Source organism: Merops nubicus, unplaced genomic scaffold, assembly GCF_000691845.1.
Source record: "Merops nubicus isolate BGI_N331 unplaced genomic scaffold, ASM69184v1 scaffold7998, whole genome shotgun sequence".
Classification (NCBI taxonomy): Eukaryota; Metazoa; Chordata; class Aves; order Coraciiformes; family Meropidae; genus Merops; species Merops nubicus.
The window spans coordinates 3,648-23,308 of record NW_008623594.1 but is presented as its reverse complement, the minus strand read 5'-3'; the positions used below and the strand labels follow the sequence as shown (position 1 = coordinate 23,308).

The following is a 19,661-nucleotide window of genomic DNA, read 5'->3' as shown; positions in this document are numbered from 1 at the left end:
ATCACACCATAAAGGTGTTCTAAAAAAACTATAAGAATTATCTTAAATAGACATAAATTGCAATTAATACTGACTTTTCTCAAAGCCTTGCTTTGAGGTTTATCAGGGGATTTAAGTCAAGAACATCAAATTCGTTCCTTTGCTTCTGCTTTACTCTGAGGAGCTTCAGCAAAGAAACACCATCAGCGTAGTTTGGCATTCCCTGGGTTAGTGGAATGTCCTATTCCTCCATGCACCCTAAAAGCAAAGCTACCTGTCACGTCAGTCTGTGTCAAAAGAAAATTGGAGAGGGAGTAAAATACTTGTGTGCCCATAGTAAATGCATCGTGCTGCCACTGCGCCACTGCAAGGGGCTCGGGGCTCAGCCCCTGGAGGGGAGGCACTCTGGGACAGAGGGGGCTGCTGAGGGCAGAGCTGGGGCGGAACATGGGGTGAGCCCCCCAGCACCCGAGTCCCAGCATCCCTGCAGAGCCCAGATCCTACCCAACGCCCAGTTTCAGCTCACTCCAAAAAAGCTTCGCCCATCTATCAAGGAAGCAGTCATGCCCTGAAGTGGGTGGGGAGGAGTGCAGAAAGGAAATACTTGTGGAAGAAGAAGTAATTAGTTTTAAGTTACAGGGATTTTCAAGTTGAAGTTTTCAAGTTGCTAATGCCTAACACTTTACTGTTTCCTGGAAAACAACATCTGAACGCTTAGCTACTGTTTACTTGAATAAAGCTGGCAACTGATGGTGGAAAGGAAGGTGATTTTATTTTAAATAGAAGGGGACAGCAGCAGCACAAGCAGTGGCATGTATCTACCCTCCCAGGATCACTGCAAGGGCTGTGTCTGCAGAGTTACCACAAACTAAAGCTAGGTAAAGGGGAAGGTGAAGTGAAGGAAAATAAACCCCTTACGTTTAGATTTCTTAAAAAAACCTATCCTTTTTCTGAGTCTTGCAAAATTAACTCTTAATAAAAACTTCTAGTTTCTCAAGAAATGTCTACTGACTCCATTAAAAAGCCAAAAAACAACACAAAGCAGTGCAAATGAAAGACAGTTGGATGGTTTTTATAAGTATGCAGTTCTTGGTAAAAAAAGTTCAATACTTTCTGAGCACTGATACTATAGCATTTTATTCCAAGCCTTGTAAAGAATGAGATCATTTATGAAAAGCAGGTTAATTCTTCTGGATGGCATCTTCCTAGATGATTTACCAACAGATGCTTAAAATACTGCTACCTTTAAGGATTACCTCTGTGGGTACTTGAAAAGAATCATGAGGCTATGCTAGGAACACAATACTTGTGTCTCTTCAGTTTATATTCACTGACAGACTGTAAGAGGATCAAATATTTATGGTTGCAAATAGACGTTATCTAAATTGCCTATAAAAATAAAAATATAAACTCCAAATCTGTTCAGTCATAAATCATTTGTGGAACAAAAATAACTGTTGCTTACTCAATGGCCAAAGGAATAAAACCAGGGAGGACTGTTATTTCAAGGACAAGTTAGTTTTCTGAGTGAAAATTGCACTTACCACTGCATATCAGAAGGAATGGAGAATAAACAAAAGTGGGGAACAGGGAAACAAGAAAAAAAGAGGAGGGGGGAAGCCTTTCAGTGCCACACTTTTCTGAGAAGGTGTGATTGATGGTCACTGCTGTAGAAAGCATGAGGCTGCATCCCAAACATTTCATTCCCTTCTGCAAATGTCTCACTCCCTATTTCACCCCATGTTCCCCAGATATTCTTGCCCTACGCAGGACGACACAGGCAGCATCAGGTTTTACACATGATCTAAAACATGAAAGCAGGAATCTCTCCGCTCAGGGGTCAGCTTAGGGTAGAATGAAACCTAACTCCCTGCCTCTGCTCAACATGAGGGCTTCTTCATGCTTTGCATTAGATAAAAGAATTTGCTTTCTGAAACGGGCAATTTATTAAAAGAAAAACTGTCGCTACAGCTGTAAACTTACACGGAATACATGAAAACCAAACTTATACAAAATGAAGAGCCCATGGTGCACCTACTGAAGAGGAGTTTCAGCATTTTAACATGCTGACTGGCCAGGTTCACAGCATGGGAAGAACTAGATCCTAAGCAGGGTAAGACACACTTTCTTCTCTGAGGCTTGCTCACATCAAGGTCTCAGCTCTCAGCACAGACCTGCTTATGTGGGCAATCAGTTACAGGATTGTGAGAGGCCACAAAAACATTGTTCCACATCAGCTTGAAGATCCAGCTCTTAGAGTCATGGGAGATGCAAGAGAACCTTGTATCTATTTTAAAAAGAAGCATTTGCCTTCACAGCTTCAGAGAAAGATAGAAAAATGATACTTCCAACTGGACATTAGAATTTGGGATTTTTGTAAACTTACATTGTTTAACAACCTCTTGTAAATTTTTAAACGAGGTTACCTTCTTTTTGCCCTTATCTGAGGTCTGCTGGTAGTGCTTGGCAGCTCAGCTTAGCATTGAAGAATGTAAATGTAAAGGAAGGTGAACCAGACACCACAACTGGCAGAAGGAAGCATGAAGCTAAAGAGAGTATTTTCTTCAAGAAAAAACCTTCCAGATTGGATCTCTGTTTTACAGAGGGTGTGTTTCAAAGAGAGGTTTTGTTTTTAATGAAAAATAACAAAAGCTCTGATGCTTGCGATGAGGAAAACTGATAACAAACTTATTTGTTTGCAATGAACAAACCAAGAAAGATGACTTGAGAAGAGCATGATGAAGGTACCTGGGCATTACTCTGATTAGCATGAAAGACATTTCAGACACAGAAAATTGTGTAATCACAGTCAAGAAAACCGGAGAAGTTGGGTGGGCAATGAGGGAGGTAAGCCACAAATACACAGTGGGGCTATCAAACACACCAATATTCACAATGGGCATGTAAAATTAAGGCTAAGTAAAATGAACCCAGGTGACAAGTTGGTGAGCTTCTCGCAGATGCAGACGGGTGAAAAAAAAAACAAACTTAAGGAAGGTTGCACACCAGTGAGCAGGGAGAAGTGAGCACGGATGTGCAAACAGAGCTGGTGTTCTCTGAAGCGACGTCTTCCTTGGTGGAGTGCAACGCTTCTTACACAAACACGCACAGAAATTGGCCTGGGTTAAGTCAAAGGTCCCAGTTTGTTACATGAAGCACTGTCACAGATTAGCAAACTCGTTTTCTTCACATTTTTGTGTTTTCAAGTGAATCTAAAGAATATTTCTGTCTGGTTGCAACAACTTCATTGGGATGTTTGTAGCTTGCAACTGCTTGGAGGATTGCCTGAGGCTGAGAAGGCATTTGCAGTGCTTCTGACAGCTAGTGCAGGATCTCTCCCTGAAATCTGTAAACTAAATCCAAGACGATATTGATACCTGTGTCAGAAGCGACACACGGCCTGCTTCGCTGTCAGTGCATTTAATTTCCTCCTAATAACCTGATTATTAGAGAAGGAACATGCTCATCCATCACTCCTGCTTGTGCTCACGTGCGTTGTTAGGCACGGGGCAGCCAAAACCAGGAGTCTGAAGGGCACAGCAGTTTCTTCCCTGCAGCCCAGAGGTGAGATGCAGAAGACCACTCCAACCAAGGAGGTGTGGGCCAGGAGCTGGGAGGTACCCACCCAGAACTGGGCAGACTGGCTCAGCGGTGCACCCCTATCTGGGTGAGCTGCGGCAACTGTCAGCGGAGATGAGCTTGAGCTGTTTGTTCAGATAATGGTAAAACCACGAGAGGAATCAGTCTGGCTAGAAACCGTGACCGAAGTCACCAGGAGAAGCAGCAAGATAACTACTGCTGACTGACAGAAGGGGAAGGCAGCTGCAGCTGCTGCTGCCCTGTGCTGGCCAGAGAAGTGCTCCAGGGTCTGAAAACTGGATTTTCCCCAGCTACACTTAACAGCAGCAACTGGGCTTAAACGGAAAACCCTTAAAGGAGCTGGGGGATGTGTGTCAGGGGAATTTTCCACCCCCTCTTCTGGTTGCTGACACATCAGGCAGGCTGTGCTAGGAGAGGTAGGAGACTGTGGTTCAAGAGCATCACCACAGGAACTTGTAGATCTTCTAATGTAAAATCTGAATGACTCTATCATTGGGATATACTCAACTTAAATTAAAGCCACTGTTGAAAATACTTTATCTTGGTGGTATGACTGACGAAACAATGGTTAGGTGAAAAAGGCAAGTTAATATCTGCTGTGATAAAGACACCCTCCCCCCCCAACATTATCAAATGACACAAGGTAAGTATTTATGCTCCACACAGTAAAAAGTCATGCCTGATAGTTTGTGTCAGATCTGATGGAAATTCAGGTATCTGGTATATTTCTCCTTAAGGATTAGAGATTTTGCTTAATACACACACAAACAGGAGAAAATAAGATATTTCAGTGATGAGGATGAAATTTTTCCTGAGCCTGGCACCTCAGAAGATTATACTGGATTAGCTAGCGCGGAGTCTCTCAGGTAAGGATGCTTCCCAGGGCAGCACAAAATGGGGGAGCTCACTGGGTTTATGCTCCAGGACTCCTGCCCCAAGGCATGTGAGCCACAAGAAGACATGCCTGCCCTGCTGGAAGGACGTTCCCACGCTGAACAATTATCACAGTCAGACTTTTACTGCTGATTTCTCTTAAAAAATGCAAATTGAGAAAACAGTTAACATACAGAATGAAAGAATGGGCCACAGTCAACCACAAAAACTCCCCATAAGGTTCAGCATGTGGGAAACAGATAAGTAAATGCTGCAGAAGATGAACAATATTTAAGTATTAACACAAGTGTTTGTTTTGGGAAGGTTTATCTGGCATCTCTACCAGTTTTCCTCTGCGCTCTAATACAAAAATAACTATGTCTAACTGTGACTGGGAGAGATGGCAGCAGATCAACATTGCTCCCTTTTTTTCCTCTGTATTCAGGAAAAAAACCCTACTGTCTTACAGTGTCAGAAAAACTAATTTTCAGGTGATTTCAGATCAGGGTGAACTCAGTGATGCGTTTGCCAGTTCAGAAAGTTCAGTCAGTGGTCTCATTTCCATCAGCCTGTGAAATGAGTACATAAACGTGCAACACAAAGGCAGAAGACATACAGCTTTTCTCCGAGCTACACACCTGGTCCCTCACACTCTAGCGTGAAGGGAAGAAATTATCCTTTAGCTCATATAAATGCTGAATGCAACAGTTGCGCATCAAACTACCAAGAAGGAGCCCGAAGTGATGGAGGTACATGTCTACCACAAGCCTGCACAAGCTCTGGTGGGACCAAGAGTGGGCCAATACTGCACCCCATCTGAAGGAGCTGCCTCTCAGCTTCTCTGTCTTCACCCTCACACCAAGCTGGTGATAGCCAAAAGGTCTGAAAAAGTTTTGTGGGTTGTCTTCATTAGTTGTAACGAAGAGAAAGAGAGAAAGGCAGAACCGTGATGGGAAAGAGCTTCAAAAATACGTTCCCTGTTGGGTGAACTCACGCCTATTTAACAAGAAAAGCCAGAGAGACCACGCACAGTAATGCTGAGAAAAAGGAAACGGTACTTCATTTTAGCCAGAGTCATAAATCTTACCAGAGAGCCTCTAACGGCAGAATGGCAAGCAGGGGAATTTTTATACACAGATAATTAGTTGCAAGGCGATACAAGGTTTACTGTGCTGCACCCTCCGCCTGCGCAGTGCCTTCTCAACCCAAAAAACTGTGTGGGGCTCTGGCTGCCTCACTGCCACCAGCTTCACCAGGAGCTCTAGTGCTGAAATTCCCAGAAACTCTTATTAAAAAATGGTGAAGTGGAGATGGGCATTTCTGCTCCACAGAAAACTTGGCAAACCCAGAAAGACTTTTTCAATGGGGAAAATGAACCATGCTTGTAAAACCATCCCCTCTGCTGCAGAGCAGATGGACAAACGGGACACCTTGTCCCATCATTAGCACTCTTGTCTTCCAGGGCAGAGATGTCACTCAGATTCTGAAGAGCAGGCACTTCAAGTCAGAGGAAAAGGTCAACCCACCAAGGTGGAGAAAGAAAATGGGGTCAAGGAAGTTCATCAGCCAGGAGCAGCTGCAGAGCTGCCTCACAAGGACTGAAGTCAGCTGGGCGTTCCCATTACCTGTGCTGGGAACAAGGCAGCCCATTGGTGAGCACTCGTTCCTCGACATCTTGCTCTTGTCTGAGAGCACAGGCTGGGGCTGCCACCAGTGACAGACGTCAGCAAAGCATCTAATAGTCAGACCGCACTTCCAGTCAAAGAAAAGCCACTTTTCGGTTTCTAGATGAGAGGGTATCCAGGGGACATATGCCCGCAGTACGCAGGGTGTGCGCGGTGCCGGCGAGCGCCACCACTTCTGACGCTGCCTTAGAAAGGACAGATTTGCTCTAGAGGAGGACGTCTGGAAGCCTTCATGCCCAAAAGACATCTGAGTTAGAGAATGGCCCGGAATGCACAGCAGCTTGCTGTTCTTAAGGCTGGCCAAGAGATACCTCGTGAGCAAGAAGAGCCCACATTGTTTACTCTAGGAGCTCTGAGGCTATAGCCCCTGCAAGCTCCCTTAGTGCTCCTAACTACTTTCTGCCTATCTTCTACTTTCTTTATCATCCCCAACCCAGTGCAAAAGGGCAGTGCTTCTCTGCTGGTCTGAAAGAGCTGGAGGTAGGTGAAGGCTATGGGGCAGAAGAGCTCCACTATCCCCACAAGGTTTGCCTGCCTGGGGTTAAGCAGCAGCTCTCTTGTCCAAGGCTCTTGCTACCGTATGTTACACTGAAAGACCAATCTGTATTTACTGCACCAAACTACAGTTATAGGGTTTTTTAAATCATTCAGCCTAATGGTATGCAGCTGTCACAGAAATCTTTGAACACATCACTGGCTCTCTTTGAGCTGATTAACCAGATACGGAACCATAGCCAAAAGACATGAAAGAATGGGTTCAAATTTCAACCTCTCAGCTGAGCAAAAAATTTCATTCAAAGGACTGTTTTAAATGGAGGGGGGAGAGAAGGTTCACAACACAAACAAAGCTTTTGTTTACTACTGATACAAACAAGTGAAACACTTTCCATGGCTCCGTTTAACAATCAATGCCGACCAGCCCCAAAGCAGTGCTGATGGGTAGCACAGCTGCCGCATTGATCCGTGTGGATGCCAATATTCGTGTCATTTTTTTCCACACTGGAATTGAGGGAGAACCTACCAACAAATCTAACTTTACACTGAAGAAACCTCCTTGTGTTCCTAAGGAGTTCCAAGACCATAGCCCCTTCAACTGAAATGCTTCTGTTCAATTCATTTCTTCAGATAGCGCAGTTGTTTTTTTTAAAAACCTCCAGACAACTCTGTGTATTTGCTTTTATTTCTAGCATGATGTTTACTATTCCAATCAGAACATTCTGTAATCTCATCTAAATGTTTTATTATTAATTGCTGCACCCCGCACCCCACCCTTAATAATTATCCTCAGGAGAGGTAAACATTTCAACATGAGTTACTTTACTTAAAGCCATGAATATGCATTATTTATTTATTTAGGTAAACAGTAATTAAGAAAAATCACCCAGAACGCCTTCTCTTTGAAATGAGCACTGTTTTACCAGCCTTGCCATAGGAATCCCAGGTACCTTAAATACATATATTACTTTGTCCTCCTCGACCGTGGTTCACATTTGTGGGCCTCAGACCATGCATCAGCTGCCAGGAAAGCAGTCCTTACGTTGTCCAAGGCCATGAAAACCACCCAGACTCCTCCATAAGGATGAGCAGCAGGTACCCAGGTGCCAGTAGAGAAGAAACTATCAACATCATGGGTGCAAGAATGCTGCTATCTATCACCCAATATGCTGGGTTTTCAGGTTTTTTTTCAGCAAGACCACCTCTGCTAACATGAAAACATTCATGACCCTGCTTTGGTCTTGATCCATGGACAGAGGGCTGTGCCCTTAAAAAACAAAAGGCTCTCACCACTGCAGCCTCTCCATGCTAAGGTTGGGACCAGCAAACCCCAAATCACCGAGTGTTTGGTGCCGGAGCGGTGAGACAGCCCCGTGTGCCATGTATCTATAACTTAAGTCAGGTAGTAAGCAGCTGAGTGACTCCACTCAGTTCTCCTGGATCTTCAAATATTGCAACATTCCTTTCTGCCTAATAATTCCACCAAATTCTACCATATGCCGTGACAGAATCGGGCAGTTCCACAGGCAACGAAGCCACTTAACAGGGAACTCCTTTTTTTAAATCAAGAAACTTATGATACATCAGATTATCCTGACATGGCTGATCATCCAGTCAAAGGACAATAGCAGCGCTACAAGAGAGGAATGAAAATGTCTCCCAAAGACAAAGGGATTTTCACAGATCTAAAATTGTTCAGTAAATAGATAAAACTGCGGTCTGGACTTTGTTTCAGTTTCCAGAGCTAATTTCCGGCCACCGTTCAGAGAAGCGCTTTGCATTTCCATTTCTGACTCACCCGCTCCAACAAGGGCGCTCGCTGGAATTACTAAGCACGGGATCCGATCAAAACATTTCGCCTTCTGAATCAAAGTGCTTTTCAATCTTATTGATGATGCAGACTTATGTGTAATTTTAACACGGTGACTGACAACACGGGTGGTGTGCAGTGACGGTCTGGGCGTGAGATACCATGTGTCAGAGGAACCCTCCTCTCCTGGTGGGCATCCTGCTGAGGTATGGGCTTGCCTCCCAAATTCTGCACAAATGCTCAGCGCATGCCGACACCGGTTGCTCGTGTCCCGATCACAAACTGACACGTGCTCCAGAGACATGTTTAAACGTTGTGTGTGAATCAAAAGCATTCCTGAAAAGAATCTGTTACGAAACCGAGAACCGGAGACTGCCGCAGCGCTGTGCCCAAGTTGAGTCATCAGTTCCCTTTACAGCCTAATAATCGACACTGCCTTGATCAGAATGACTGGTCTGAATGTTGCTTTGTGTTTGTGTGTTTTTTGTTGCCTTTTTTTTTTTTTTTTTTTTTTTAGATTTATTATGTAAACAAGCTGCCTGACATCTCACGGGAGTGTTTGTATACGCCAGATCATGGGAAACATCTGTCAAAACCAGATTTTGCTCTCCTCACTCAACTTGGTGCAGTCTGAATCGGACTGTACTACAAAGAAACCAAAACCAGATCTGGTTACGGAAAAAAATACGCTGCCAATTCTCAGTGGAAGCACTGATTTTATTGTATTTTCTTGGGATTAAATGCTGCAAAGATTATTACAAGAGCTCTCTCCTTCCCCTGCAGGATATCTCCCCCAGAGGAAATCTTGGGAATTCAAGAGCTGCTCTCCTCCCCTCTTCCTGCGCTTTTTCAGAATGAAGCACCTTCTAGGAAGAGATAGATAGGAGAAGAATCAAGGTTCAGTGAAACTTCAGAGCACACTGATTTCCCACCTTTTGGTACTCGGCTAAAGGAGTGATTCCCCTCCTGATGTTTTCAACAAACAAATGCTCCCACGCGTCTGCATCCCTCGGGTCACAACTCGCCAAAATGAGTCATCAATTATTTTCACGTCTTCTAAACGGGAAAGATCAAGTGAGGCTCTAACTGCCTCTAGTGGCGTTTTCTGAAGAAAAAGTGACACAAAATAGGGTGGTTGCCAGACAGATGTACTTTGGGTCTTTTGACACGGAATCTGCCCAGGAGTAGCAAAACCATTAGAACACCAACCAAAAAAAGAAAGAAAAAAAAAAAAAAAAAACGCAGAGAGAAACAGGTGTGAAACTTTAGCAGAAGGAGAATTAGGCTACTCCATTAAAATGAAAATAAAGGAGATGACCAGGGCAGGAGCACCAGGTTCAGTGGGTATCACTCAGGCATCAGAGCTGGACAGAGTCACAGAGTCCTGTTAAACGGACCAATAATTTATAGATTAAGGGAAGAGTATTTGAAACATTTAACAATGGATGCATGGTCTTATTAGAAGTATGTCCCTGGATGGGAGAGAAATTAATGCCATGTCTATATTAGCCTTTGTCTGTAGACCAAACCCGTGAGTACTGAGGAGCTTGACGTCATGCCAAATTTTTGTGTTTTGCCAGGCAGTTAACTCCAGGCTGGAGCTGCAAACTGAGTGCCCACCAGCAGCTGGAATACATCAGTAGCGCTGCTGGAGGCACAACTTTCAGCTTGTATCAGTAACTCATTGATTACACAGCATACTACTAACTCTTAAAAACGAGGCATGGAGATAGGAGGAGAACCTTGATACAATTTGGAGAAGATGGAGGAGGAGCCATTTAAACCCTCAACACTGAGAGTATAACGGTAGATTATAGAACAAGAAGATAAGTAAAAACCAAAGCTGCATAGAAGAAGAAATGGTGAAACAAGATGACAGTTTTTATTTACCTAACTGTGGTAGATAGCTGGACATGTAACTAATACTTGGAAGAATCTGCAAAATCATAGAATGGCCTGGGTTGTAAGGGACCTCAAAATTCTAGTTCCAATCCCTCCTGCCATAGGCAGGGACATCTACCACTAGACCAGGTGGCTAAAAGACCTATCCAGCCTTGTCTTGAACACTTCCAGGGATGGGACATCCACAAGCTCTGTGCAACTTGTTCCAGTGCCTCACCACCCTCACAGTGAAGAACTTCTTCCTTATATCTAGTCCAAATCCATCCTCTGTCCGTTAGCCCTTGTCCTATCACTACATTGATGATAAAGAGTACCTCCTCATCTTTCCAGTAGGCCCCCTTTAAGTACTAGAAGGCCACTATAAGAGCCTTCTCGTCTCCAGGCTGAACAACCCCAACTCTCTTAGCCTGTCATCACAGGAGAGGTGCTCCAAACACTTGACCATCATCATGGCCCTCCTCTGGACTCACTCCAACAGGCCCATACTTTCTTATGCTGAGGGCCCCAAGAGTTTGACACAGTACTCCAGGTGAGGTCTCATGAGAGCAGAGTAGATGGGGAGAAACATCTCCCTCAATCTGTTGGTGATGCCTTTTTTGATGCAGCCCAGGATATGGAGTAACAAATACTATACTCTGTCTCCTTCAAATGGGGCAGAAGTGGATTTAAATGAAAGTTCTGCTTTTCAACGACGAAAAAGTCTTCATGCAAACAATTTGTGCAGCTATTTTGAAATAAGGAATTACTTCAGAGGTACACTTATGAAACAAACCTGTGACAACACTCACCAAGATGTAAGATCACCTGTGATTTAGCAATAATGTCTAGAAGCATACAGCTCTAGCTCTGTTCAGCAAAGAATCCAATGAGTATCATTAACCTTACAACAATTTTGGGGAAGCTCATACTTTTCTGAGCAACCCTTTTACCTACTTCAGCTGTTTTAGAGAGAAACAGACAGCCACACTCCCAAAATGTGATGATGCACACAATATTTTGGCCAGATTTGAGAAGAGACCAAACTTAGCTAGCACTGGTTTTATCTGCCTGACCTAGGATAACGTGCTTTTCGACCACAACTTTTATAAACCCTTTGAAGTTTTATTAGTCCAAGGTACAACGGTAGCAATATGAAGACAGAGGAAGCAGAGAAAAACTGAATGGGAGTTAAAAGCACTTTGTGCTGTCAAGCCAGCAGGTGAAAGAACCATATTTGGCTTCATGAGAGCATTGCCAATACTAACAAACCATTTGCTGTCTGGTGCTGCACACCAGCAGGACGTGTACAAGAGTACATTAGTGTTTTGATGCAAGCTAAGTGGGAAAAATTTGAAGTGCCGCTTGTATTTGCCTTTTAGTTAATGTCACACCAACTCTTGAATGTCAAAATGAAAAAATATAAAGGCATGAGAAACAAAGCAGAACAGGGTTTATCACCTCATAAAGAAAGTTAACTAAATCAGCAAAGATTGAACTTTAAATGTCTATTTAGTTCTCCCTAACAGCTCAACTCAAACAGAAAACTTATGCACTACATGAATTTCCTCTTCAGTTTCATGCCACCTGAAAACAGAAGTTTAGTATCAGTATTGTCACCATCCCAGTTAACTAACCAATATGCATTAGGCCAGAACCAAAGCCAATTCCATAATCAGAAAAAAGAATTACTTTGCTAGGAAAGTCCTCTCTCTGCTTTTAAAGCTATGCCAGCTTTAGAGATGTCCAGCATGATCCACACTCACCACTCATTCCTGTAAGAAAAATGTTCTCTGCACTCAGTAACTGCAGCTTAACCTTGCCATATGGAAGAGCCTCTCTTTCCAATTCTCATGGCTTTTGGAGGGCTTTTTGTTTTGTTTTTAAAAGTATCACAAAACCTGACTGTTCTGCCTTGATTATCTTGTTTTATTACTCTCTGTAGTTAGAATTATGTTAAAAGTAGGAAGCTGCATAGAGAACGATTAGTACAGCACATGTCGTACCAAGCAATGTTGTATATTTTATTGCTTATGAAGCCAGTATACCAGAACCAGATAAATCTGTTAGTTTGGTCTGAAAGTATTTTTTCTTTCCTGCTTGCAACTGGATAATTACTACCCAGTAGAAATAACAAAGAAAATAAGCATGGTGGTAGGTAAGCACTCCTAATAATATAAGCTCATGTTTAGATCACAGGTTGTGGTTTGGGATGTATTGCTACAAAAAAAGCGTAACAAAGTTTGTGCTTCAGCCTCTGACAAGGAGACTTACCACACTGTTCTGTTGTCATCCCAGGTTACTCATTACCTGTGTAAGTGTCCTTGTCCACTGCAAAAATCTGTACTTTTCCCTGAAGCTCTGCAAGCAAAAAATTAAATCTAATGTTTTCCCAGTTGTTCAGAGCGGCTGATGAAAAACTCATTAATGAATACTTCAGCAAAAGGCTCTCCACAATTACAGCACAGTTATGAGCACCAGTGCACAACGGCCAGTGAACGTTTCTATGTAGAAATAGGCTTAGCACAGCTTCCTACTTGTTAAAAAGCCAGAGGAAATTCTGAACAAATATTTGTTTTCCCATATTTATTTCTACCCTGGGTTAGGCAAGACAAAAGGATGTTTAGGCACTGGTTTCAGGTTTTGTTATCTGTGCACAATTTGGCCTGCAATGTTACAGGGCTTTTAATCTCATATACCTCTTGGATCCTATTATCATCAGCATCATAATGAAACCAGACACAGCTTACTTCCCGTTCCCCCAGCCCGACACCGGCAGGGCACGCTGAAACGAGAGAGTCACTCATGTAAAACTGACTGAAGAAGGCTAATCATCATTTCAGCCACTTGGCTTCGCCTCCCTGAGCCAAACGGTGCCACCTCAAGCTGCTCCTGTCAACACACAGGTCAAGCAGCAGGGTAATCCAAACCGTAAGGATCAGAAGACATCCAGCTCAGCTCGTCCATGCGAAAGGCAGAAAACAGTCCCTGGGTGTTTCTACAATTCCTGTTGCTCTCGGCGCAATTAGATTTTATTGAACCGTAATCCTAGATAAGTGTATTGCATCTTACAGCTAGAGTCAATTACACTGCATTAAACAGCCTTCCTGATTTGCAGGAGGAAAAGAATTTCTTCCGTATAAAACTGAATTAGCTCAATAACTCATTACTTGCAGCTTGGGCACGGAGTTGAAACAGCAACGGACCACTAAGCAGTTACCGCATTTTCAGGCACCAGTTCTTTAGAGCTGCAAGCAGACTGAATTCCCAGTGTTACGCATTGGGAAAAGGGCTAAATATTGCAGGCAGAGAGGGGACACCCAGTGTCAGCAGCACCACATCTCAAAGCATCCATGTCTTCTCATGGCATGGGGACTCTCAGCTAACCAGCCTTGGAAGGGACAAGACACTGCTTTTCCTGCAACTAAAAGTCCTCACACTCAGAGGTTTGCATTAGATGCAGCAGGCAACCTGGAACTGCACTGTGCCTCTCCAAGTGAGAAGTGGGCTCTTTATTCACCTAAAATGGGGCAGCAACTCAACCAAAATCAATGGGGCTGCTCCCAGGTCCACCAAGGCTTATGGAGGGCTCTAAATCACAGCCTTCCCCTCAGTGCCTGGCACTACCCACACCTGCCTTCTGCCTTCGCACACACTCGTCTTGGATGTTTGCTCATGGCCATGGTCAGTCAAGGCTGGGGGACCTCTGGTCTGACCCTCATTCATAACCCAGGCTCAGAATTTGGGCTGCTCTGTGCTGCCATCAACGAGGGTCCAAATGAGAAACCAGAACTAGTTCAAACCAAATCATTTCATGAATGAGAGAGGGAGAAGTGGGTGCAGTGAAATAGTGAGGGAAAATAAACAGGAGAGTAACTTCATGAGAGTTACTGAGGAAAAGCCAACCTGCCCAAAACAAGGCTACCTGCCATTCGAGAATAAGGAACAGGTAGAGGAGCAAGGACCTGGGAGGGAAGAGCACACCTTGTACCACCTCTGTAGCCTACCAGACATGAGTCACGACAGAGAAGAAACTTTTCAGAAAAAGGCCAGAATAAAGAGTACGAGTGGCAGAAAGCAGCCCAGTAGAGTATGGATCACAAGGTAAGGCTGTGGAAGCGTTTCTGTGGCTATGGGAAAAGGAGGACCGAAATACATCAGGGGTGGGAGGACTATGCAGGTCCCAAAGAGGAAGATGGAGAAAATTGAGGGTCAGGTCAAAGGAAGGTTTGTGAAAGCAAGACCAAAAAAAAGGGAAGGCAGTAAGAAGGTAGGACGACAGGAAACAGCACAAGCTGCTCTAGTAGAATCAAACAGAAAACAAAATGTGCCTATGGTCTGAATATAAACCTGTCTGTAGTTTCAAGATCTCATCAGTAGCTGAAGAAGAGCATTACTAATGTTTGGAGAAGAAAAAGAGTGCATGGGGCTCTACACCTCTTCCCAGAGAAAAATAATTCCTGTAAGGGGTGAGAAAAGTAACTACCAACCCACAGGAGATAAAAGGACACATCAAAGCCCATGTGACTTGTCATTTCTGATTCTTTACTCAGAACTGGCATCAGCACTGGGTGAGATTCATATAAAAATCTCTCAAATTAATTTTTACCTATCAGGGTAAGTGGAGGTGGAGAGGGGTTGAAGGCCAGTGGTGGTGACAGGCGACCTGGACAGCCTCAGCAGGCACAGCACCTGCTGGCAGTGCACACGTTGCCAGGAGGCCAGGAAAGTGATGGTCCGCTCCCTTGTACCACCTTCCTCAACTGCTAGGGCCACTCTGGGTAACCACCTGACCAGGCTCAAACATTCTTCAGTCTCTTTCCTTACACACAACTATTGTTCAAGAGAGCTCCACGGAACCTGGGAGATGACAGAAGCTGCACTACTGATCCTGTTGGATTTGCGTGGGTCGCCTGTATCGAGCAGACAGGAACGCCTCAAAGCCATTAGTAGACAGACTAAGAGGAGAGAAGCGAGAGACACGGAATACTCTGAATGCCTGCTGCTGCATCAGGGCAGCCAAACTCCATGAGAAATAGGCCTGAAAGATCCTGAAAGAAAAAAAAAAAAAAAAAAAAAAACAACCCTTTCTAGATCTGGAAATAATTTTCTTTACTCTTGCACTGAAATGCAAGCAGCATGGGTGATTAACCCCTGTGAGGAAGCACATCCCCCCCACTCTAGTCCCAAGGGTGGCTCTCCCTGTCACAATATCCATGTCTTTCAGCAGCATCAGTAGGCTTCACACTCATGATGGATGGGAGGAGGATAATCTCCTCAGTCAGTCAGGAGGCAGATGAAGGAGCTTGCCTGAGAACATACAGGAAATCTGTGATTAAGGCAGGGAACTGAACCCAGACTATGAGCTCTAGTTGGGTGCCTAGTCCAAGCTGAGCAGCTGGCAAATCCTCTTCTGCTGGCAATTTCAAACTTAAGTTTGGTGGGTTTTTAAATTAACGTGTTTTTTGCCCTTTTTTTTTTTTTTTTCATTTGTCTAGTCACTACGTTTCATTTCACTCACACTTCTGCTTTGTGAAGGGTTTTTATTCTCCTTCTTTTCTGTTTTGGCTTAAAAAAACAAAACAACTGAATTTAACCTTCACTATTTGGTCTTCTCCCCTACCAACATCAGCCTTTCCCTCGCGCTTGGTGCTAAGTGTCCTTTGTTTGTGCACCCTGTGCCCACAACCATGGCTTCAAAACACATCAGTGATATTTAGAAGGAGTTGTCTTATTCACCGTTTCAAAGAATACAGCAACTGCTTAAGCAAACAGCAGTGGTGTGAGGCAGCAGAGCAGATCTGGTGGGAAAACCAGAGAAAAAAGATACACAAAAAAGTTAAGTTCCAAAGTGAATGCTTTGATGCTTCTGTGCATCACGTCAAAATGAGCAATCGGCTGAAGAACAGCTACCAGTAAGCCACCACATCAGACTGCCCAGAATGTTTTACTGGCTCAGCTAATGAATCACTGAGCAAATGTGAGCAATGTGCTCAAAGCCAGGGTAGTCTTCACAGTGGGTGAGAACAGTGTCTCTTCCATTATCACCATGATCTGTGGTTTCATTGATATCTGAAAACGTCTTAAGGTCTTCCAGTGAAAGGCACATAATATGTATCTCTAAGACAAAATTCTGTGGTATTATACTATTTGCAAGAAGGTGCAACAAGTGAAACTGTTATTTCATGAAATAATTCACACTGGCTGAAGCCCATACAGAAAGTCTCACCATCTTGAGAGAGAAAAAATAGCTAATTTCCACTTGTGTAACAACTAACACAGTGAGAAAGAAAAAGACTTCAGACCTTAATGAAAAAAAAGTTGCAAGCCCACAAACTTTCAAAGGTGCCAAATACACTACTTTCAGCTTATCTGGATGTAGCCCAAATTATCCACAGATAACCAAGATGCATCAGAAGATTGTCATCATTCCACTTCCACCACAGGCTTTCAGTAACTTGTGCTCAGTATGCATCCAAGGCTGTCAAGCCCTACAAAATAACAGAAGACTTTCACACTCAAAGCAGCTGCAAAAATAATCCTCTAAAAATATTGAATACTCGGTCCCAATCAGCATCTGGTAAAACAATTACTGATTGAAAAATTCAGTGTTTGATATTACTTAATAGCTAGGAAAAATTATTTGTGAATCATAATTAACATTTACTTAACTATTTAAAAGCACACATCTACTGTTCGAGGCTTCATGGAGAGCCAATATGTGGTCTTCTAGCACCATTAAACAGACTAATACAGTTAAATTGGAAGGACATGAGGCAGAAAGCCACATTGAATAGTGAATCCTTCAAGGAACTTATATAACTGAGATAGTCTCAGTAGTGTGCACTCCATGACACCTGGTCTGAACCTGCTCTACCAAATGATATCAACCGCAGCAAGTACCACAGGGTAAACTGAATAAACCCATAGCTCCAGCTCCTGGTGCCAGTGATTCAAACAACACGATGTAAACTGGATGAGAATCCAACACTAACAGGAATGGTGCAAAACATTCCCCTTGAAACAGGCATAAGGCTCATGGGTAGCTCTACACTGGTGGAGCCCAGGGCTTCCTGCTGGCGAGTGCTGCAGCGTCCTGTGAGAGAGGACCAGAACTGATCACCACCCTTGGAGGAGCCAAGCTCCTGCCTCCTGTGCTCAAAGTGTGCCAGTGGGACTAGGGATGTGACAGTCCCCCTTGTGTTCAGCACTGGTGAGGCTGCACCTTGAATACAGCATTCAGTTTTGGGCCCCTCACTACAAGAAGGACATTGAGATACTGGACCATGTGCAAAGAAGGGCAATTAAGCTGGGGAAAGATCTAGAAAACAAGTCTTATGATGAGCAGCTGAAGGAACTGGGGTTGTTTAGCCTGAGGTAAAGGAGGCTGAGGGGAGACCTCATCACTCTCTACAACTACCTGGAAAGTTTTTATCAAGGTGGAGGTCTGTCTCTTCTCCCAGGTAACAGGGATAGGACAAGATGAAACAACCTCAAATTGCACCAGAGATTTAGATTGGACATTAGAAAAAAACTCCTTCACTAAAAGAGCTGTTAAGCATTGGAGTAGGCTGCCCAGGGTAGTGGCTGAGTCACCGTCCCTGGTGGTGTTAAAAATTCCCTTACTTGTTTTCTGCCCATTTGCCACAGCTGAGGTGTCCCATCACTGACAACAACCATGTCCTTTTTTCATCTCATTGACACCTACCCACACAGAACTGGGCTGAGCACCCTATGGGTCTAGTAGGCACAGAGCAAAGATGAAGTGGCAGTCAGTGAATCTGGCAGGTAAATGCTGGCAGAGCTGAGACAAGGATTTTTGTCCAGCACAACCTCATTTGGAGAGTGACCCAGGTGTGTCAGCTAACCATGCAGAACAAAGACTCATGAACAAGAAACCTACTCCAAAAGACTGATTCAGCTGCTTTACCATTGCATTTGAAGGATGCCAGTGATGGGATTACTGCATATATATACACATACACATATATATACACACATGCATACATATTTGAAAAGAAGTTTATGTACAGGAAATGTAAGGAGTAGGGAATTATTTTGCAAGGTGCTGAGCACTGTGAGCAGCCTGTACAACATGCTTAACTGATTGGAGCCCTAAGTCACTAACTCCCCCACCCTTGCTCTCTGAAGCAGCTGTATTATCAGAGGCCATTCCAAGGGAAATGCACTTAAGTCATAAATACTTCTCGTATCATACTACTCATAACCTGCATCATCATCAGCAGAAGAACGAAGGCAATATATAAAGAAACAGAAGTTATAAAATTTCAGGTCACAAACATCCCCAAATGGCGTATGCTTTCAAAAGGAACTGTATAAATGGCACGATGAAGTTTCCCTGGTGTACGTCCCGAAGCTTTCCAGGATGATGCTACTCATTTTAAACGTACACATGTTCTCAGTGCCATACTCAATGCAACTGGCTTGTAAACGGGGCCTTTTTCATGGACATGCACTCATCATGGAAAGAGATGCCGTTCACAGCCTGCTGAGGTTCCCAGCCATAACCACAGCATGTCCAAAGGGTCAAATCTGTGCTCTTTTCAGATCAGTTAGAGCAGCTATTCATGGACTACTTCAAATTGAGTTAGGCAGATCACAGTTTATTAACATCTCCACAAAGCGTTTGCCCTAGCAGGGCTACACCAGCATAGCTTAAATGCTGAAGTATGAAAAAGCAGGCAGGGATGGACACTCAAAAAACATGTATGCCACCGAGTGAATGAGAAAAGCCATCTGTACATATTTTGCCAAGTCTCCTTCTAGGCTTATATGTCTGTTCTCAGAAGTGTTCAGGTACTATGCCAGGGAGTTTTCGAGTAAGTCAGCAAAGAGCCTTTTGAACAGCTTTAGCTCTGTCCTTCAGACATGGGAGTGCTTGGGTTCCCACACACATTGCTGCTGTCTACTAGACATCAGACTACAAAATTATAAGGAACAATAAAACATCTAAAAAATGCCCCAAAACTGAACCATTTGATGCTGCTTTTGCAAAAATACTTACTTACAACACAGTCCTGGAAGAAATTTTGAGGCAAGCCAACTGCTGCTCTACACAGTTTACTGGATGGTGTGGTTCAGCTCTTTCGTACAAGCAGCACCCACAGTTGTATCTAGAAAAGGAAATAAAACCAAAATTCTTTGTGAGCAAATACGCAAATAAAGTCATCTTTCTCTTTCAGACCATAACCGGGTTAAAACTGGCTTTAGTAGGCCTTGATAAAGTTCTCATGCCAAGCTTCACGTGTGCTGCTCGCTTACAGGAAGAAGCTCCAAGGCTCAGTCAAAGCCTACCCAGGTTGCTTAAGCTGAGAGCAACT

At 43.7% G+C, this 19,661-nt stretch overlaps 1 protein-coding gene across 1 annotated transcript in view; it reads right to left on the bottom strand.

Moving 5' to 3' along the window:
- Nucleotides 1–19,456, bottom strand: part of BACH2 (BTB and CNC homology 1, basic leucine zipper transcription factor 2) — a 102,941-nt gene extending 83,485 nt beyond the window's left edge. Inside the window, exon 1 of the mRNA XM_008945119.1 lies at nt 19,346–19,456. The gene's annotated coding sequence lies outside the window, so the exon portion shown is untranslated. The remainder of the gene's footprint in view (nt 1–19,345) is intronic.
- Nucleotides 19,457–19,661: the final 205 nt, after the last annotated feature.